Source organism: Euleptes europaea, chromosome 16, assembly GCF_029931775.1.
Source record: "Euleptes europaea isolate rEulEur1 chromosome 16, rEulEur1.hap1, whole genome shotgun sequence".
Taxonomy (NCBI): domain Eukaryota; kingdom Metazoa; phylum Chordata; class Lepidosauria; order Squamata; family Sphaerodactylidae; genus Euleptes; species Euleptes europaea.
In genome coordinates, this window is record NC_079327.1 from 10,982,800 (window position 1) to 11,003,946 (window position 21,147).

Here is a 21,147-nt window from a genome sequence, read left to right on the forward strand (position 1 = left end):
ATAGAATCAGCATTGCTGACAGATGGCCATCTAGCCTCTTAAAAACCTCCAGGGAAGGAGAGCTCACCACCTCCCGAGGAAGCCTGTTCCACTGGGGAACCGCTCTAACTCTTAGAAAATTCTTCCTTATGTCTAGATGGAAACTCTTTTGATTTAATTTCAAGCCGTTGGTTTTGGTCTGACCTTCTGGAGCAACAGAAAATGACTCGGCACCATCCTCGATATGACAGCCCTTCAAGTACTTGAAGATGATTATCATAGCCGCTCTCAGTTTTCTCCTCTCCAGGCTAAACATACCCAGCTCCTTCAGCCTTTCCTTATAGGACTTGGTCTCTAGACCCCTCACCATCTTTGTTGCCCTCCTCTGGACATGTTCCAGCTTGCCTACATCCTTTTTAAATTGCGGTGCCCAAAACTGAACACAATACTCTAGGTGAGGTCTAACCAGAGCAGAGTAACTTTTGTACAATTTCAGAATCAAATTTCGGCAGCTTTAAAAATCTAATCTGTCACTTATACGGGAGGGAGACTAACAAACATCTGTTTTATTTTCCAGTAATATCAGTGTACAGTTATCTGAACTGTATTACATTTGTACCTGAATCTTGGCAGGGGGTTCACTTCCCATATCTACCTGGTGGACGTGTGATGTTTTCTGGGTTTTGACAAAAATGCAGGGAGTCTAAGACCAGTTGGAAGTACTGTTGGCATTTGTTAATTGTGGAGTATCAAGTCCTGGGCAGGGGTTTGGATTAGGCCAATTAGCGAGTATAACCTAGTAAATCAGAGGAGAAAACAGCCCTCCAAATGAAAAAAAGCAGTTCTGGCAAATTAGAATTTAGCGCAGAGGGATTTAATTAACATACACCTCAGTCTGTGTCCAATTAAACATCCACTTCTCCTATATGGTGTCAAAGGGGAGTTGGCCAGTTTGTTGGCTTGAGGGAGAGGGGGAGGGAGATCGTCTAGGGATCCATAATAGTCTTTTTAGCATGTTTGGGGTTTTTCTTCATAGTGACCCTGTCGGGGGTAAGTTTTCACTAATTACGTAGGACAAGTCTAGGGATCTAAACAAAAGCTTGTACACTTGGGTCTTAGGGGTGTAGGGCACCGCGGTGGAATATGGCCTGTGCCAAATGCAGCATTTGTTCCTAGCCATGGGGAATGGTAGGGTAATTATAACCTTGGGCAAGGCCTTGTTTAGCCTCGCTTGATGGATAATAGTGTTCGGCCTCTGAACGTCGTGTTTCAGGCCAAGCATCCATTGTATGTTCTCCGGCCTTCCCTCCCCCAGTGTGCCTGCATAATTTTCGGTCAGTTTGTTTAGTGAGGACTCTGTGGTAAAGCTTTTCCTGGACCACATTACTTTAAGCTGAATGTGGAAGTTGGACTTTACATGTTCCCCTGTGACGACAGTATGACTTTTGCACAGAGTCCAAGCATATCAAAAAGAAAGGTTTGCTCTAAGTTTCGCCACAGGTGATTTCTCTGGAGTTTGCAGGCGGGGGATTTATTTACAGATGGAATGTAAACGGACATTAAAAGGCCTAAAATTGAAAAAGATAGAGAATAGCATAGAATCATAGAGTTGGAAGGGACCACCAGGGTCATCTACACCGCCAGTGACCCCTACTCCATGCCCAGAAGATGGCCAAGATGCCCTCCCTCTCATCATCTGCTTAATGTCATAGAATCAGCATTGCTGGCAGATGGCCATCTAATGCTTAAATATCATTTAAGCATTGCTAGCGTCTTTGAGTGGAGGTAGAGTTGCCCACTCTGGGTTGGGAAATTTATTTAGATTTGGGGATGGAGTCTGGGAAGGACAGTTACCTCAGCGGGGTATACTTGCCATAGGCCTTTTATGCAGGGACATTTCCCCACGGTCACCCACACCGACTGTTTCGGGGCTTCCTTTTGATTATGCGTGTCTTTGCCACCTGTCAGAGGTCACCTCACTCTCCCCGCTTGTTTTGCCCGTGTTATCCAGATGCTGTTTTAGCCAGAATCTGGAAAATGTGGGCAAAATGCATGGGGAGAGTGAGGCGATCTCTGATGGGTGGAAAAGACATGCATAATCCAAAGGAAGCCCCAAAGCAGTTGGTGGGGGTGACCGTGGGGAAATGTCCCTGCATAAAAGGCCATAGAGTTCCCCCTCCAAATCTGCCATATTCTCCAGGGGAATATGGATATAATTCTAAGTCCAACTGTGAGGTTGGCAACCGTTAAGTGAAGGTTTCTCATTAGGGGTAAGGGTGGAATACCATCCAAGCTATTAATGTATGGTGCACTTCACAGCTAGAAACTAATTAATATTGCTTCTGCCAAAGGTCAGACTGCCCTCTTCTCCTGAACTAATTTTGTATATGTAGATACATCTTTTTCTATGGGAACACGCCCCTGGAAGGGCTGTGGTTGGGAAATTCCTTTAGATTTGGGGATGGAGCCTGGGGAGGGCAGGGTTTGGGGAGGGGAGGTACCTCAGTGGGGTACACTGCCATAGAGTTCACCCTCCAAACCTGCCTTTTTCTCCAGGGGAACTGATCTCTGTAGTTTGGAGATCAGTTGTAATTCCAAGCCCTAACTGGAGGTTGGCAACCCTAAGTGGTGTAGTGGTTAAGAGCAGTGGTTTGGAGCGGTGGAGTCTGATCTGGAGAACCGGGTTTGATTCCCCACTCCTATACATGAAGCCAGCTGGGTGACCTTGGGCTAGTCACACTCTCTCAGCCCCACCTACCTCACAGGGTATCTGTTGGGAGGGGAAGGGAAGAGGATTGTAAGCCAGTTTGAGTCTTCCTTAAGTGGGAGAGAAATTTGGCATATAAAAACCAACTCTTCTTCTAAGTGGAGGTTCCTCATTAGGGTTAAGCATGGAACACCAAGCTCGTAATGTATGGTGCGCTTCACAGCTAGAAACTAATTAATATTGCTTCCGCAAAAGGTCGGGCTGCCGTCTTCTCCTGGACTAATTTTGTACATGTAGATACGTCTTTTTTCTGTGGGAACACGCGCCCGGAAGGGCTGTGGCGCAGGATCGGTTTCACTCTTGTTGTATGAACTGGTCCAAAGTGCGGCAGGCAAGTTGTGTGGGGGAATAGGCTGCTGACGGTTGGCATGCGAGCCTGCATACTTGGAACAGTGCTAATTTAGTTCCTGGCCGAAGCTCGTATTCCAAGGTAAATCTGGGTAGGGCATCACATATATGAAAGGGAAATATGATTATACTTGAAGCATTGTAACGCCAAAAAATGTGCCCAGCGATTTAAAATGAGCAAGCAGCTGGGTTGGTACTTCCTCATCTTCCCCCCTCCCGTGTGTGACTAGGGATTAATCCCAGCACATTCTGGTTTCTGTAGTCACAAGTATCATAAGAAATTCTTAAATATTTACACAACTGCCCAAAAACCAAATGAAGTGGAACTGAGCGATTGAATCGTAGCGAAGGCGAACGTCTGAGGAAGTAAACATTAGAATCCAGGAAAGTTACTCTTGGGACATCCACTTCGGTTGAATGTTTCTGTCCTTCTGGCTATTCAACCATGCGTGGAGATGTTTTCCGTGCCATGTCAACCCTGTTGGATCATTGGAATCCCTGTATACGTTGGTGGCTTAACCTGTCTGCAGTATTTCGAATTCCACACATTTAAGCACACTGGCAAGCATGCGATGTTTAATTTTGAGGTGGAGCTATGCGTTTGTCGTAGGTCTACACAGTTCTATCGTTATTGGAAGTTGCAGTCAACTGATAATGCTGCTGTTCTCTAGTACCGAGCGTTTCCTTTAATAGTTCACTTGAAATCTGTTCAGAGCGCAGAGGTTTCTTCTGAAGGATGAATTTCTTCTTCCTAAGCAAAGGGGAAAGCCGTTTTTGTTTGGCTTGCTAGCTAACAGCAAACAAACTATGGACGCGATCCCAGAAAATAATAGAGGTAGACTGGTGGGCACAATGAGGTGAATCTCCCACCCTCCCAGCGTGTTGTAGTGGTTAAAAGCAGTGGACTCTGATCTGGAGAACTGGGTTTTATTCCCCACTCCTCCACATGAGCGGCCGACTCTAATCTGGTGAACCGGGTTGGTGTCCTCACTCCTCCACATGAAGCCAGCTGGGTGACCTTGGGCTAGTCACAGTTCTCTCTGAACTCTCTCAGCCCCACCTACCGCCCAAGGTGTTTGTTGTGGGGAGAGGAAGGGAAGGCGATTGTAAGCTGGTTTGAGACTCCTTAAAGGTAGAGAACATTGGGGTATAAAAACCAACTCTTCTTTTAAAACAGGACAAATACCTGTGTCGCTGTGGAGTATGGTTTGTGTCCACACTTCCTGATATGGACTTCCTGATATGTTCATAAGGGTGCAATTCCAGTTGTAACGTTTACATTTCACAGCGAACTCTGGCCCTTCCTTCAGGAAGATGACTGTTAAAAACCTGACGCAGGAATTACTTTACCTTACAAGAATGAAAGCTTTTTCACAGTTACGTGATGTTTGTCAAGTAATCTTGAGTACATGCCCTCTTGCGTATATTTTATTACAATGTTGGGGAACTTTTGAACCTTGATACATCCTTACAGTCGATGACTTACTGGGTGGTAATTAGAGGGAGTTTGCCCAACTGAACTAGGTTGAGAACTATTTTTAAAACAGAGTCAGTGATCAGGGGCTGTGGCTCAGTGGTAGAGTATCTGCTTGGCATGCAGAAGGGTCCCAGGTTCAATCCCTGGCATCTCCAGTTAAAAGGACCAGGCAGGTAGGTGATGCGAAAGACCCTCTGCCTGAGACCCTGGAGAGCCACTGCCTGTCTGAGTAGACAGTACTGACTTTGATGGACTGAGAGTCTGATTCAGTATAAGGCAGCTTCATGTGTTCAAGAGGGTAGAGGGCATACTTCTGGCATTCCTTACAGATAATTTAAAAAATTCCATTTTTATCCTGTCCTTTCCCTGAGGATCTTGCGGAAGTGTACACTGTTCTCCTCTACTCTGTTTAATCCTCACAACAACCCTGTGAGGTAACTTAAGCTGAAAGAGAGAGTACCTGGCCTGAGGTCACTCATCGAGTTTCCATGTCAGAGTGTGGATTTGAAGAAGAAGAAGAGTTGGTTTTTATATGCCAACTTTCTCTACCACCTCAGGCAGAATCAAACTGGCTTACAATCACTTTCCCTTCCCCTCCCCACAACAGACTCCCTGTGAGGTAGGTGAGGCTGAGTGAGCTGTGACTAGCCCAAGGTCACTCAGCTGGCTTCATGTGTAGGAGTGGGGAAACCAACCCGGTTCACCAGGTTAGCATCCGCCGCTCATGTGAAGGAGTGGGGAATCAAACCCAGTTCTCCAGATTAAAGTCCACTGCTCCAAACCACTGCTCTTAACTGCTACACCACGCTGGCTGATTCCAGGTTTCCCCTAGCCCTAGTACAGCGCTGCACCTCCTGCATTTCACGCAATAAAATGGCAATATACTGTTGGTCTAGGTGGGTGAAATGGATTCAGATAATGCTTTGATGAAAGGACAGATTATTTGGGGAGAGAAGTAAACAGTGTTAGATTTGTCTTCTCTAGAAAGCAAGTTTTGGGGTGGTGTTTTTTTTTTTGCAAAGTTCTCAGGATCCCTGGGTTTTACTGGCATACGGTATACCCATTTTCCTTCAGCCCATGCCTTGGATGTGAGGGCGATCTGGCTGCGGCATCTGTCACCCCATTGATCGCCAGGGTTGATTCAGCTGATCTGGCTGGCTAGGTGGGTGTCCCCTACCTCCCTCACCGCTCCATGGGCATCCCTCCCGAATCTGCGCGCTCGGTGGAAAAGAGCGAGCATCCCAGATAGAAGGAGTGTACCGTTCTTCGGTCAAGGGTATACGATAGCTGCGCTCCCCATGCCTCTAAAAGTAATGAAGGCCACAAAGTTGCCGAAGACCACCGGTCTTTCTGTTGCTTTAGACAAGACCAGTATGCTGTTTCGGTTAAGCACGATACGAGCATACCTCGTAGATATTGCAGGTTCGGTTCCATACCGCCACAATAAAGCGAATATCGTAATAAAGCGAGTCACACAATTTGTTTTGTTTCCCCATGCGTGTAAAAGTTATGTTTACACTATACTGTAGCTTATTAAGTGAGCAATAGCATTATGTTAAAAAAAATATACTGTAATAATAATGAAAAGGTTTGAAATTTTGTGAGCATTACCAAAATGTGACACAGAGGCGCGAAGTGAGCACATGCCGCTGGGGAAATGGTGCTGATAGACTTGCTTGAAATCACAATATTTGCAAAGCCCCATAAAGCGAAGCGCCATAAAACAAGGTCTGCCTGTACTAGACTTGGGGAGATTTAGGTTCCAATCCCCGCTTGCCAGGAGACTCCCTGGATGACCTGTTCCCTGTCAATGTAACCTACCTCACAGGTCACCCCACCTAAAAAAGGATATTACAGAGCTTGAAAAGGTGCAGAAAAGAGCAACCAAACTGATCAGGGGACTACAGCAACTGCCCTATGAGGAGTGGTTAAAACGCTCAGGGCTGTTTAGCTTGGAAAGAAGGTGGCTGTGGGGAGACATGATAGAGGTCTATAAAATTATGCATAGTATGGCAAGATTGGACAGGGAGAAGCTTTTCTCCCTCTCTTGTAATTCTAGAACGCGGGGTCATCTGCTGAAGCTGGAGAGTGAGAGATTCAAAACAGATAAAAGGAAGTATTTTTCACACAACGCATAGTTAAATTGTGGAACTCCTTGCCCCAAAATGTGGTGATGGCTGCCAACTTGGAAGGCTTTAAGAGGGGAGTGGGCATGTTCATGGAGGAAAGGAGTATTCATGGCTACTAGTTAAAATGGATACTGGAAGGGTTGCCAACCTCCAGGTAGTAGCAGGAGATCTCCTGCTATTACAACTAATCTCCAGCTGATAGAGATCAGTTCACCTGGAGATCAGTTCACCGTCTTTGGCAATTGGACTCTATGGCATTGAAGTCCCTCCACTCCCCAAATCCTGCCCTCCTCAGGCTCCGCCCCCAAAATCTTCTGCCGGTTGTGAACAACCCTATATACTAGTCATGATGCACACCTATTCTCTCCAGGGTCAGAGGAGCATGCCTATTATATTACGTGCTGTGCAACGCGGGCAGGATAATGCTGCTGCGTTTGTCTTGTTTGGGGGCTTCCTAGAGGCACCTGGTTGGCCACTGTGTGAACAGACTGCTGGACTTGATAGACCTTGGTTTAATCCAGCAGGGCTTTTCTTATGTTCTTAAGTGTGTGGTGGGGGTAAAACGGAGGAGGGAAGAAGCAAGAGAGCTCTTTGGAGATCAGGTGGGACAAAAATATATTACGGCAAGTAAAGCTCATGCACTACCGTAGAATCATAGGAACATGCCCACACATATTATTGTTCATCCAAGCCATTCTTATATTTATGCATAAAGGTGTGGAAGCTTGCATCTGCATATGAACCAATGTGCCCCTTCCTTGAAATCCTTTGGCGTTTTGCAGATTGCAAGGGTGTGTGGCTGTGTGTATGCTGTAATAACTTTGACACTGATAAGCTTGTCTTGGCTTGTACCCACAATCTTTGAGGAGAACTGCTCTGACAAACCTGGGTCCTGTGTTTCGTGTAACTTGATATGCAGACAAGATTATTTTAGCTGAGCAAATATATTCAGGTATGTGATAATCGAAGTGTGTTTGTGTTTATTTTTAAACGGCTGAATAATATACCACATTGTTAGGGTGTAACGTTTAAAATCTCACAGCAGACGGTTAAGAAGGAGCCATCTCCCTCACCTGAAGTCAAGTAGGCACAAAATGAGATGCACACACTAGCTCCAGTTTTTGTAACCACAATAATTTTCACTTTATGCAACACTCTTATATTTCTGTTGCTTTTGGGCATTTTAAAAAGATGGCAACGTGTTCTCATCCTCTCCTTTCCTTTCTCCTCTTAAAGAAGAAGAGTTGGTTTTATATGCCTACTTTCTCTACCACTTAAGGGAGACTCAAACCGGCTTACAATCACCTTCCCTTCCCCTCCCCACAACAGACACCCTGTGAGGTAGGTGAGGCTGAGAGAGCTCTAAGAGAGCTGTGACTAGCCCAAGGTCTCCTAGCTGGCTTCATGTGTAGGAGTGGGGAAACCAACCCAGTTCACCAGATTAGCCTCCACCGCTCATGTGGAGGAGTGGGGAATCAAACCCGGTTCTCCAGATCAGAGTCCACCGCTCAAAACCATCGCTTTTAACCACTACGCCATTCTGGTTCTCACACCACGCTGGCTCTTAACAGTGACATGTTTTCATCCTCTCCTTTCCTTTCTCCTCTTAAACAAGAAGGTGGAGACATTCATTTGGAGAGGCGGATTCTCTCTGTATTCTAGGCCCACAGTGCCCTGGTATTTCCATTTGTACAAATGGGTGTTTCTTTAACACATTAAATACTGTCAGATTTACCTGCCTGTGACCACAGAATGTTTTTCCTAATGTTCTGATACCCAGTGTGTTAAAACTTTTAATTGCGGTCTAATGAGACTTTGAGGTTTACTGCAGCCATGAGAAACTATGCGGGACTGTAGCACCTGGGTGTTAATTTCCACCCAGTTATTTATACTTTAGGCCTGTTGATTTAAAAGGACCGGGGCATTCCGATCTTGCTGCAGCGTTGCTGTCAATGGGCCGTCCAGGTAAACAACATGATATGTTAACTCGTGGGAACTGAAAATCAGTCCAGGGCATCAGAATGCAGGTTTCCATTTCCTTCCCCCCTTCAGAAGGAACAACTTTTAAACTAACACCATTATCGTGGCATCAGCTTTCATGAGCAGAGCCTGCTTGGTCAGATGCATTAAGAGTTGCTATCTGTTGGCATCCAGTTGGTTGGAAAAAAACAATCTAGAGGTTGGCAACCCTAGTAATCAAGTCCTTGAAGCCACTGCATGGCTGTGAGGAATGGGGTTGGGGAAACTCGTGTCCAAATGTCTGACATGGTTTGGACCCAAGAAAGCTTCACATCCGTAGTTATAGTATTTATTCATCAGCACAAAAGAAAGTATCTGGACAGAGCGATGAGCAATTTAGATGTTCAGTGGGGCTCAAAACAATCAGATGAGTTTAAATATTTCCTCATCCCTTCAGATCGCCTATAAAGGAAAATAAGTGAAATGGCTTACTCTTCTAAAGGGGCTAGCTCTTTTCCCATAAGTATTGTGGTAGTAGTCTGAGCTGGATGGTCCAGATTAGCCTGAATTCATTGGATCTCGGAAGGTAAGCAGGGTCAGTCCTGGTTAGTACTTGGATGGGAGACCGCCCAGGAAGTCCAGGGTTGCTACGCAGAGGCAGGCAATGGCAAACCACCTCTGTTCGTCTCTTGTCTTGTGAGTCACCGTAAGTTGGTAGTAACTTGACAGCACTTTTCTAGGGTTGCAACCTCTAGGTACTAGCTGGAGATCTCCTGCGATTACTACTGATCTCCAGCCGATAGAAGTCAGTTCACCTGGAGAAAATGGCCGCTTTGGCAATTGGACTCTGTGGCATTGACATCTCTCCCCTCCCCAAACCCTGCCTTCCTTAGGCTCTGTCCCAGAAACCTCCCACCAGTGAGGAAGAGGGACCTGGCAACCCTACACTTTACATATACACACTGCGGTAGCAATTTATTATTTTTTTTAGTGCATGTGTGTGTTAATTTTGCTGCAGTTATTGTTCAAGGGAAAAGGGAGCAATGAAAACATCCTGAAATGAACCTGGTTCCACTTGCCTTGAGCTGCTGCTGAATTGAAAGCTCAACAATGAAGGGAAGTAAGTGTTGGAGGGAAATAGGATTGGTGGGTGTGCATTCTGTAGGGAAATGGCTAGGTAGGAAGCGGTGGATATTTGCCACAGTTCAACAAGACTCCTTTCTATCAATTTAAGGAGAGATTTTTTTTGTCCTTCTACTATCATGTCAATACTCACAGAACTCTTTCACTGATGGCGTTGCTATAGTCATCTTGTTTGTGGGCTTCCTAGAGGCACCTGGTTGGCCACTGTGTGAACAGACTGCTGGACCGTGGTCTAATCTAGCAGGACTTTCCTTATGTTCGATTGCTCTTATGGACATAACTATTGTTTGTTCAGCTAGCTGGGGTTTTTTTTGTCTTAAAGCATAGTTTTTTTGGAAATCAGAGCATTAAATACGGGATTTCTGCATGCAGTCGGAAGTGATACAATACTTCATCATCTCGAGACAGTGATCCCTCGCAAACAGCCTTTATAATCCGTTTTAGCAGCCAGTTGTTAAGGGATTTTTAAAAATGTCATTTCAGACACAACCGTTTTGATTCTCGGCTGCTGTTGGATGTTTTAAAACCTTTTCATACAAAGCCATTTATGGCTTTTACCGCACTGGGTATTCCCAGCGATGTATCAAGAGTTTGGAAATGTTATAAAAAACATCGCTTTAAAAGGGTTTTTGGATGCCACGGCTAAAAAATGGTTGGCAGACGTCTTCACAGCTAAAGGGGCCAAACAAAGTGCGAACAGTCTTTTTTATAACAGTTTCAAACTCTTAATACATCGGTGGGAATACATAGAAAGTGCGAACAGTATTTTTTATAACATTTTCAAACTCTTAATACATCGCTGGGAATACTAGTGCGGTAACAGCCTATGCCCCATTCGCAAAGCAGGGCTGTTTTTTGTTGTTGTGTCTTTTTGAAAACTCCTGTTTTCAGGCCTTGTTTGCGCTTCTGAGTCACTATAGTATGTTGCTTGAAATGTCTGTGGTGCTCCTGAAAGCTCTGTTTCCCCCAACACCTCCATTTCCACAGTGAAGTCTATTTTGGCTCTTTTTTAAAACATTCCAACTTACGCGCTATAGCTCTATACCGATAATAGCAATTCAGTGTTATATTGCCAGCATTCAGATGCATGCAGAATGCTTGCAATATCGCACTGAATTGCTATATTGGTCTAGCTCTATAGCACAAAAGTTGGAATATTTGAAAAACAAAACAAAACAAAAGCATTGCAAAAAAGGCGGGGGAGGGGGAGGGAAACGGCCAGAGCACTTCAGACACAGCTCATTAACAGATTTAAATACTAGGGTTGCCAACCTCCAAGTACTAGCTGGCGATCTCCTGCTATTACAACTAATCTACAGCCGATAGAGATCAATTCACCTGGAGAAAATGGCCACTTTGGCAATTGGACTCTATGGCATTGAAGTCTCTCCCCAAACCCCACCCTCCTCAGGCTCTGCCCCAGAAACTTCCCACCGGTGGTGAAGAGGGACTTGGCAACCCCATTAAATACGCTGTATGAAGCCTCCATCCCAATGTTGCTTTACTCGGAATCAGGCCAACAACAGATAACAATTGTTTTAGAACGGCAATGTGAATGGGGCCAGCATGACTTGAAAGCATATAGACTAGGGTTGCCAACCTCCAGGTACTGGCTAGAGACCTCCTGCTATTACAACTGATCTCCAGCTGATAGAGATCAGTTCACCTGGAGAAAATGGCCGCTTTGGCAATTGGACTCTATGGCACTGAAGTCCCTCCCCAAACCCTCCTCAGGCTTCGCCCCCAAAACCTCCAGTCTGTGGTGAAGAGGGACCTGACAACCCTAATATAGACTCTTTATAAAGTTATCATTAAAGTGAATAGACAGCGTTGTTTTTGAGCCACAGACATTTGGATTCAGATCCCCACTTAACCCATGTTCAGTCTAGCTATTTCTCAGCCTACAATGCAGGGGCTGTTGTAAGGATACAGTGGAATAGCTCCATCTGCCCCACCCGACTTAAAGGAAGCGTGGGAAACCAACTTAATACAGAATTTAAATAAACATATTAACATTCAAATCAGAAGATCTTCCAGTGGTGGGAAGTAATTGTCTGGCTTCTGGCCTGACGAGTCTCAAAGGGGCAGGACAGAAATATTGAATTAAGAGTGAATTAAAAGGTGTGAGATAAAGCACAGTACATTTTAACCCTCCCACATGCATCCACCCCTTCCCCTCCCATGAGTTTTAGCTGCAACTACTTAAAGATAGCTCAGATTGTAGTTCTTACAATAAGACATCTCAATAAGACATCTCAATTCTCACAGTGGTGTCTCATCCCTCTTATTTTCATACATTCCTTACTGGAGGTGGCTGTAGAACAGGGGACTCCACGTTTTTCTTTTAAAAGTTTTTTATTTTCCAAACAGATATTACAAAACATTCATACAAACATATAAACATAGACATCAAATTCTTACATTATAACGGAACTGATTCTGTAACTTCTATTCTATTATACCTTCTTTGAATATCATAATTGCATATTCGATGACGTTTTTCTCACTTAAATTCTAACATTCTAATATTTTTTATCTTTTAACAACTGTATACTCAAGAAATACTTTCAATTTTTCATAAAAAAACAGAGTTCGTGGCTCAGTGGTAGAGCTGTGGTTGGGGCCGTGGCTCAGTGGTAGAGCATCTGCTAGGCATGCAGAAGGTCCCAGGTTCAATCCCTGCCATCTCCAGTTAAAGGGACTAGGCAAATAGGTGAGGTGAAAGACCCCTGCCTGAGACCCTGGAGAGCCGCTGCCGGTCTGAGTGGACAGTACTAACTTTGATGGACCAAGGGTCTGATTCAATATAAGGCAGCTTCATTAGTTCACTAAAGACGTTAACTTAGCCGTGGTTGCATATTCTGCTACTTTATTTGTCCATTCAGTTACATCTGGGTTGTCTTCTGCGTTCCACTTTCTTGCATTCTCCACTCTTGCTGCTGTCACCATATACTTAAATAATTCATTATATATTTTTGGCATATTGTCTGGCCAGATATTTAACAAGATACTTTTTGGATCCATGATTTTCGGTATTCTTCGCATTTCATCATTTCCCAATATTTTCTTGGTTTTTTTGCAAGACCTCCACATGTGATAGAGTGTTCCATCTATGCTTTGACATTTCCAGCACTTTCTCCTAAGCTTTTCAAACCTGTGGGCGCCTTTGGAAGTGACGCAGGGTGGTGGGCGCGCAACCACAAAATTGCTGCTGCAGAAGGCACAGCCAATCACACAGAGGATGCTTACGTGCAAGGGAAGAGGATAGTTTTAAAAAATGTATGGGGAAAGAGGAATGAGAATAAAAACCAACACTAGTTGCAGCTGTTGCAAAAAAAATGTTATTTTAACCTGCCCACCAATTGGAACTCCAGTGGCCAATCAGAAGCCTTGCTGGGTGAGTGTCCTGCCCACTTTCTAAAAACACTTGGTGGGAACCCAGAAAGGTTTTGGTGGGCGCCTTGGTGATAGGCGTGTACTAGCTGGAGATCTCCTGCTATTATAACTGATCTCCAACCGATAGAGATCACCTGGAGAAAATGGCCGCTTTGGAAATTGGGCTCTGTGTCATTGAAGCCCCTTCCCAAACCCCGCCCTTTTCAGGTTCCACCCCCCCAAACCTCCCACCAGTGGTGAAGAGGGACCTGGCAACCCTACTTGGTGAGGACCCCAGCTCTAGACCCATAATTCTTTTAGTTGCTTTTCAGTTTCGTAAAACAAAGAAGGCCAATTATCAGTGAGGACTCATCTTTTTCTTTCCATCTTTCCTGCCCTCTTATCCCCGCCATGGGGATCTTAGGAAAATCGGCCAACAGAAATGAAGCCAAGAGCAGATAGATGCATATGTCCGCTTGGCTGTGATTTGGAGGATCGACTTGAGAGTTGGCAGTTGGTGGGGAAAGGGAATGCGCAGCTGTCCACGGGTGGGGACGGTGTGGGCAGATGGATGAACTTCAAAAGCTGTTTGAACGGTGACGCACAGAACTTGAAGAGAGATAATTTAGCCTACAGAGGAGGTAATTAGAGTAGCGGAGGGACCGAGCACCTATCCTAGCAAAATTTGGCCTAGTATATATCATAGACGTATACAAATATATACCTCCCGCTGGTAATTTTATAGACTTTTGCTGGTTCAAGAGTTCTGTCCATATTAGATCCAAATGCATTACAGGTATTATTTCCTGTGAAGGCATAGATGTGGGTCTGAATTAACATTAGTGAATGCTGCCTTCAGTTTCAGGAATGTCTTTTTGAGAAAGGCAAGATGACATAACAAGTATGCTTGAAAAACAAAATTGATTGAACGAGTTGTCTTATTTGAAGCTGCCTTTCCAGCCTTTTAAGCTGCCTTTCCATCCAACTTAGGGTCCCCAAGGTGGCAAACAATAAAAGCGTTCAAACATTATTAATATATAATTGGTAAACACAATTAAAACAAAACACATAATCATATGAACAGGAGGAAGGGTCATTGGAACACCAAATACAACAACAACACAAATATTCACATGCTGGCAGAAGACAATTATAGAGAGGGAATTCCATAATTTTGGTGCCACGACCGAGGAGGCACTTTCTCAGGTTACAACTCATCTAGCCTCAGATGGTGAGGGTACCTTAAGCAGGGTCTTGTTGAATTGTAATACTTAATTTTCTTGTCTGGCACCTGAGTGCTGCACCAAACTGCACCAAAACTGTCGTGTAGGTTAAGAAAAAGCAATAGTGACTTTAAACCCTTGTTTTTTCAACTCTGTATCCTTAATTGTGTAACTCCAAACCACAACAGTACTGTGGTCACACAAATGCTGATGATGTATTTACCCGTCTTACCTTCGCTGAATTCCTAGGGTGTTTATAATATGCCTTGATATAAGGTGGCCATCGTGGATAAGCGTTTCTCCTTCTAATGGATTTGATTCCCCACTCCTCCACATGAGCGGCGGAGGCTAATCTGGTGAACTGGATTTGTTTCCCCGCTCCTACACATGAAGCCTGCTGGGTGACCTTGGGCTAATCACAGTTTTCTTAGAGCTCTCTCAGCCCCATCTACTTCACAGGGTGCCTGTTGTGGGGAGGGGAAGGAAAGGTGATTGTAGGCCGGTTTGATTCTGCCTTAAGTGGTAGAGAAAGTCAGCATATAAAAACCAGCTCTTCTTCTTGTTGTGGAGGGGCCGTGGCTCAGTGGTAGAGCATCTGCTTGGCATGCAGAAGGTCCCAGGTTTAGTCCCCGGCATCTCCAGTTAAAGGGACTAGGCAAGTAAGTGATGTGAAAGACCCCTGCCTGAGACCCTGGAGAGCAGTTGCTGGTCTGAGTAGACAGTACTGACTTTGATGGACCAAGGGTCTGGTTCAGTATAAGGCAGCTTCATATGTTCGTGTGTTCTTCTACCCTCCCTGTCCCATAACCAGCTGAAGCTGAATTCTCCAACTAACCAGGGCGCCTGTTGTGTAGCCTTGTCATTGGGTTCACAACAAGCAGAGAAGTATTTACAAACGTCCATGCAAATGTGATCTGAGCAGCACAACTCTGTTTACTCAATGTCACCCTGAGGAGGCGAGCAGATGAATGACTCGCTGAAGCTTACAAAGTATTAGGTTCGGCAAGCTTAACACTTGAGGAGGGTAATACAATGTTCGGTATGTTGAGTGAGTTAAAAAAAAACATTGTGCGACTGTTTTTCTTTGGGACGTCATCAGTCCATTATGAAGAATTTGAAAGTGTTCAGTTACGTTTAAGACTGTTCTGTACACCAACTTCAGGTTAAAGCATTTGGTGTTGAAGCTGGTGGGAACGAATCTCAGGACACTTATGAGAGTTATTGGCTACTTTCTTGAACCAAATGGCGTTCTCTTGATTCCATCCCCCACCCCACTCCACCGTTCTTTCCAACCTATGTTTTATGGCCACCGGTAAGTCATGGTTCCCTGTGAAGAACAAAGCAAAATGTTAATGGGCTTGCAGTGTCAGGGAATGCTTTGTATTGGTAGAAGATGCTTCCTTGATGGGATAGAAGATACTTGGTGAAATGGACATTAATGCTGGAAACAGTGTGACTACTTAGGTGACTGGGTGGTAGAAAAAAATTTGGTAGTTGGGATGTCGCCTCAGTTCTGAAAGTTGCTACTGGGTAGCTCTAAAAGCTTATTACATCATCTTCAAAAGGGAACTGACCCTGTAAAAAAAACAGCCCTGGAACTTCCAACAGTTCGGGTAGAAAGTGAGCATATAAAACACTATTAGGTCATTCCTCTCCTCCCCTGGAGAACTGAGCATTGCACGATTACTTCCTCATCATCATCAAAGCCTCATGGCACCTACCTGAACACATAAAGCCGCCTTATCTTGAATCAGACCCTTGGTCCATTGAAGTCAATATTGTCTACTCAGACCGGCAGCGGCTCTCCAGGGTCTCAGGCGGAGGTCTTTCTCATCACCTACTTGCCTAGTCCCTTTAACTGGAGATGCCCGGGATTGAACCGGGGACCATCTGCATGCCAAGCAGAGGCTCTACCACTGAGTCACAGCCCTTCCTCATGGCATTCTTGCAAATTATTTCTAATGGCCATTCAAATGGAAACATCCATCAATGCAGATGTCTCCCTGTAGCAAATACTACCTTCCCACAATATTTGCAAGTACACACAACGCACATCAGGAAGTTTAGTAATGAATACCTGAACATGTTATGGACTGGAATTGCTTGTCCTAGGGAGGTGGTTTTTGGTGGAGGCACCTATGGAGACAGTAATGCGCCAGCCCTCAGACGTGTTTAATCTGACACATGTTACATACATTTCCAAGACCAAGGGGCCCGTGAACATATGCTATAGTGTAACAACTCATAGTGAATAAAATTGTGCATCTTTGTCAAAGTTTTCCACTGCGTTGCTGGCTGAATCGCACTGAAAGCAGTAAGAAGGTCTACAGGAATTTATTTTGTGTTGGCAGCAGTACAACACATTAGTAAAGCTTTACATTTATCATCCAGAGGTTTTGGATAAGTAATACTAACTCTTCAGTTGTTAATTGTAATAACAAAGCTATTGTCGAAGGCTTTCACGGTCAGAGTTCATTGGTTCTTGTAGGTTATCCGGGCTGTGTAACCGTGGTCTTGGAATTTTCTTTCCTGATGTTTCGCCAGCAGCTGTGGCAGGCATCTTCAGAGTAGTAACACTGAAGGACAGTGTCTCTCAGTGTCAAGGGTGTAGGAAGAGTAATATATAGTCAGAAAGGGGTTGGGTTTGAGCTGAGTATTGTCCTGCAAAAGTATTGTCCTGTAAGTATCAAGATAATGTGCTAATGAGGGTATGGTATGTTAATATGGAACCATTGTATCCTGAAGTGATCTGTTAATGTGTGTAATCCAAAACTAATCTGTATGGCTATTGTTGAATGTTGTCTTTGTCTGGAGGTTTTTCAGGGCAGGAAGCCAAGCCTTATTCATTCTTAAACTCTCCTCTTTTCTGTTAAAGTTGTGCTGATGTTTATGAATTTCAATGGCTTCTCTGTGCAATCTGACAAAATAGTTGGTAGAATTGTCCAGTCTTTCAGTGTCTTGGAATAAGACCCTGTGTCCTGTTTGTGTCAGTCCATGTTCAGCCACTGCTGATTTCTCAGGTTGGCCAAGTCTGCAGTATCTTTCATGTTCTTTTATCCTTGTTTGTATGCTGCGTTTTGTGGTCCCGATGTAAACTTCTCCACAGCTGCAAGGTATACGATATACTCCTGCAGAGGTGAGGGGGTCTCTTTTGTCTTTTGCTGATCGTAGCATTTGTTGTATTTTCTTGGTGGGTTTAAACAACCTGAGAAATCAGCAGTGGCTGAACATGGACTGACACAAACAGGACACAGGGTCTTATTCCAAGACACTGAAAGACTGGACAATTCTACCAACTATTTTGTCAGATTGCACAGAGAAGCCATTGAAATTCATAAACATCAGCACAACTTTAACAGAAAAGAGGAGAGTTTAAGAATGAATAAGGCTTGGCTTCCTGCCCTGAAAAACCTCCAGACAAAGACAACATTCAACAATAGCCATACAGATTAGTTTTGGATTACACACATTAACAGATCACTTCAGGATACAATGGTTCCATATTAACATACCATACCCTCATTAGCACATTATCTTGATACTTACAGGACAATACTTTTGCAGGACAATACTCAGCTCAAACCCAACCCCTTTCTGACTATATATTACTCTTCCTACACCCTTGACACTGAGAGACACTGTCCTTCAGTGTTACTACTCTGAAGATGCCTGCCACAGTTGCTGGCGAAACGTCAGGACAGAAAATTCCAAGACCACGGTTACACAGCCCGGATAACCTACAAGAACCAACAAAGCTATTGGTTTATATATACGTTTTGAAAGTTAGACTCTTGGAATTAATATTTTTTTCTCTGTAATCTGTTCTTATCTTACTATCCACCAATATTCTTTGAAATTGAAGTTGTCCACTGTTATTTCAATAATGGAAAATGCCTAGTGGGTAAGCTGAGTAGGTTTTAATTTTAGGTCCTGGCCAGTGATGAGTTCTAAAAATGCATTGTTTCATCAAATTTGGTAACATGAACGGAAACAATACCAGTCAAACTGAGCAGTTTCCAAGTTGTAATTAAGGAAGTCTCACTATTAAAAAAATAATACTCAATTTAAAGTGCATAAAGTACACTTTATAGAATATTTTCCCTAATCACACACCACCTCGCCAAATTCAACTACTTGGCTATGACATATATATATATATGGGACATAAAATGAACGTGGCATTCTTTCGTTTTGTTGTTCTGTTGAAAATGGTTTGGCATGGGGGAGGGGGTGGTTGATACGATTTTCCAGTTTTTAAATTTGCTGGGAAATGTGCATTAGAAGAAGAAGATCAGTAGAAGAGCTGGTTTTTATACCCCGATTTTCTCTACCTTTTAAGGAGTCTCAAACTGTTTTACAATCTCCTTCCCTTCCTCTCCCCATAACAGACACCCTGTGAGGTAGGTGGGGCTGAGAGAGCTCTTAAGAGAGCTGTGACTAGCCCAAGGTCACCCAGCTGACTTCATGTGTAGGAGTGGGGAAACCAACCCGGTTCACCAGATTAGAGTCCACCGCTCACGTGGAGGAGTGGGGAATCAAACCCAGTTCTCCAGATTAGAGTCCACCGCTCCAAACCACCATATCACACTGGCTCCTAAGTGGAGTTTCCTAGGACAGGTTCACTGGAATGGCATCCATCTCACCCTTCCTTTCTCTCACAGATCTGGATCTGCTCTTGCAGGTCAGTTTGTGTGATTTCCCCATTTACAAAGGGATGCCTCTTGTCCAATTTTGCCATGTGATTTGATTGGCACTAATAGTCAGTGGGGTATGGTCGCGCTTAGGGTATCTGTGAGTTACAATACTAGGCTCTGTGGTTCTGTGCTTTCTGTCTGTGGAGTCCAAGTTAGTTTTTGCTATGTGAATACCGTTGAGTGGTGGTCATGATGTAGATTAATGGACTTTTTTTCTCTGTATTTTTTGTAGGCAAGAAGAGACCAACAGAAGAGTGAAAAATGTAAGATGCGGGGGGGGGGGGTTCCTAACTTTTAAATCATTTGACACCCATAAAAATGACTCGAAATTTTAATTTATTGGGTTTATTACTGTTTTTCATTAGAACTCTCAAGCAGTAGTAAAAACTGGTCTCTTGAAGAGATGTGCTTAACTGCATTACTTGTTGATTTTAATAACGTGCATTGTCCTCTTGAAGAGATGTGCTTAACTGCATTACTTGTTGATTTTAATAACGTGCATTGTCCTCTTACTGTGACAGTCTAACCACCACACAATGCTGCCTTTCGATTCTCAAGATTCCTCATGCATGGGCAAAACTCTACTAAATTCTGTTTATATACTTCTGGCTACGTGCTGAGACTTACTGGAGGAGCTATTTTCTAGATAGGTGAATCTTACAAAAATATATTGTCTTAAACTGGAGTCAAGTAAAGTACAAAGGGAAGACTTTGTTCCATAGAACATATTTCTTCTTGCTGTGATTGTGAATGCATGATGGATATGACATAAATTGTTCCCTCTGCAGGATGTATTGATCAGGCTTAACAAGGATGTATAGACCAGGCTTAATAAAAGACCCTAAGGTTGGATATTCATAATCTAGCCAGAAAAGGCTAGTATTAGCCACTACCTGTTTGTTTGAAAGGGGACCTGGTCAGAGGTTCTTGAAAATTAAGAATCACATGTGCTAGTTGAAAGAGAATTGTAAAACATCTGTCTTTTTTAAAAAAAGATATTTTATTAACATTTTCAGAAAGAAAACACACAAATTACATATACACACACATTCACACAGTTTGTACTCCTTTGGGGAGTCTGTCTCTTCATTTCAGATATCCTATACATTATAGTCTACATTTTTTTTAAATAAGTTCCTTCTATCCTATATAGTAAGTTTTATAAACTAATCTTTATCTCTAACAATCTGTCTTTTCTGGTTCTTGTAGGTTATCCGGGCTGTGTAACCGTGGTCTTGGAATTTTCTTTCCTGACGTTTCGCCATTAACGTGCAAGATGGATCTGTGAACCACAGTTTCTCAAGGAAGAAACTAATCATCTAAATCACGCACTGCTAGCAAACGGCTACTCCAAGAATGAAATCAGAAGGGCCATTAAACCAAACAAACCAAACAAAAATCAGAAAACTCAGGAAAAACAGTCTCCCATAGGAAAGGTATTCTTGCCATTTATTAAAGGAGTCACTGATAGGATGGAGAAACGTTTGAAAAAACATAACCTACAAACAGTGTTTAAACCCACCAAGAAAATACAACAAATGCTACGATCAGCAAAAGACAAAAGAGACCCCCTCACCTCTGCAGGAGTATATCGTATACCTTGCAGCTGTGGAGAAGTTTACATCGGGACCACAAAACGCAGCATACAAACAAGGATAAAAGAACATGAAAGATACTGCAGACTTGGCCAGCCTGAGAAATCAGCAGTGGCTGAACATGGACTGACACAAACAGGACACAGGGTCTTATTCCAAGACACTGAAAGACTGGACAATTCTACCAACTATTTTGTCAGATTGCACAGAGAAGCCATTGAAATTCATAAACATCAGCACAACTTTAACAGAAAAGAGGAGAGTTTAAGAATGAATAAGGCTTGGCTTCCTGTTCTGAAAACCTCCAGACTAACAAAGACAACATTCAACAATAGCCATGCAGATTAGCTTTGGATTACACACATTAACAGATCACTTCAGAATACAATGGTTCCATATTAACATACCATACCCTCATTAGCACATTATCTTGATACTTACAGGACAATGATTAGCAC

General features: G+C 43.6%; 1 protein-coding gene across 1 annotated transcript in view; it reads left to right on the forward strand.

Annotated features, from left to right (window-relative positions):
• Positions 1 to 21,147, forward strand: part of LMO7 (LIM domain 7) — a 112,015-nt gene that overhangs the window by 32,568 nt on the left and 58,300 nt on the right. Inside the window, exon 4 of the mRNA XM_056861866.1 lies at positions 19,327 to 19,357. The gene's annotated coding sequence lies outside the window, so the exon portion shown is untranslated. The remainder of the gene's footprint in view (positions 1 to 19,326; positions 19,358 to 21,147) is intronic.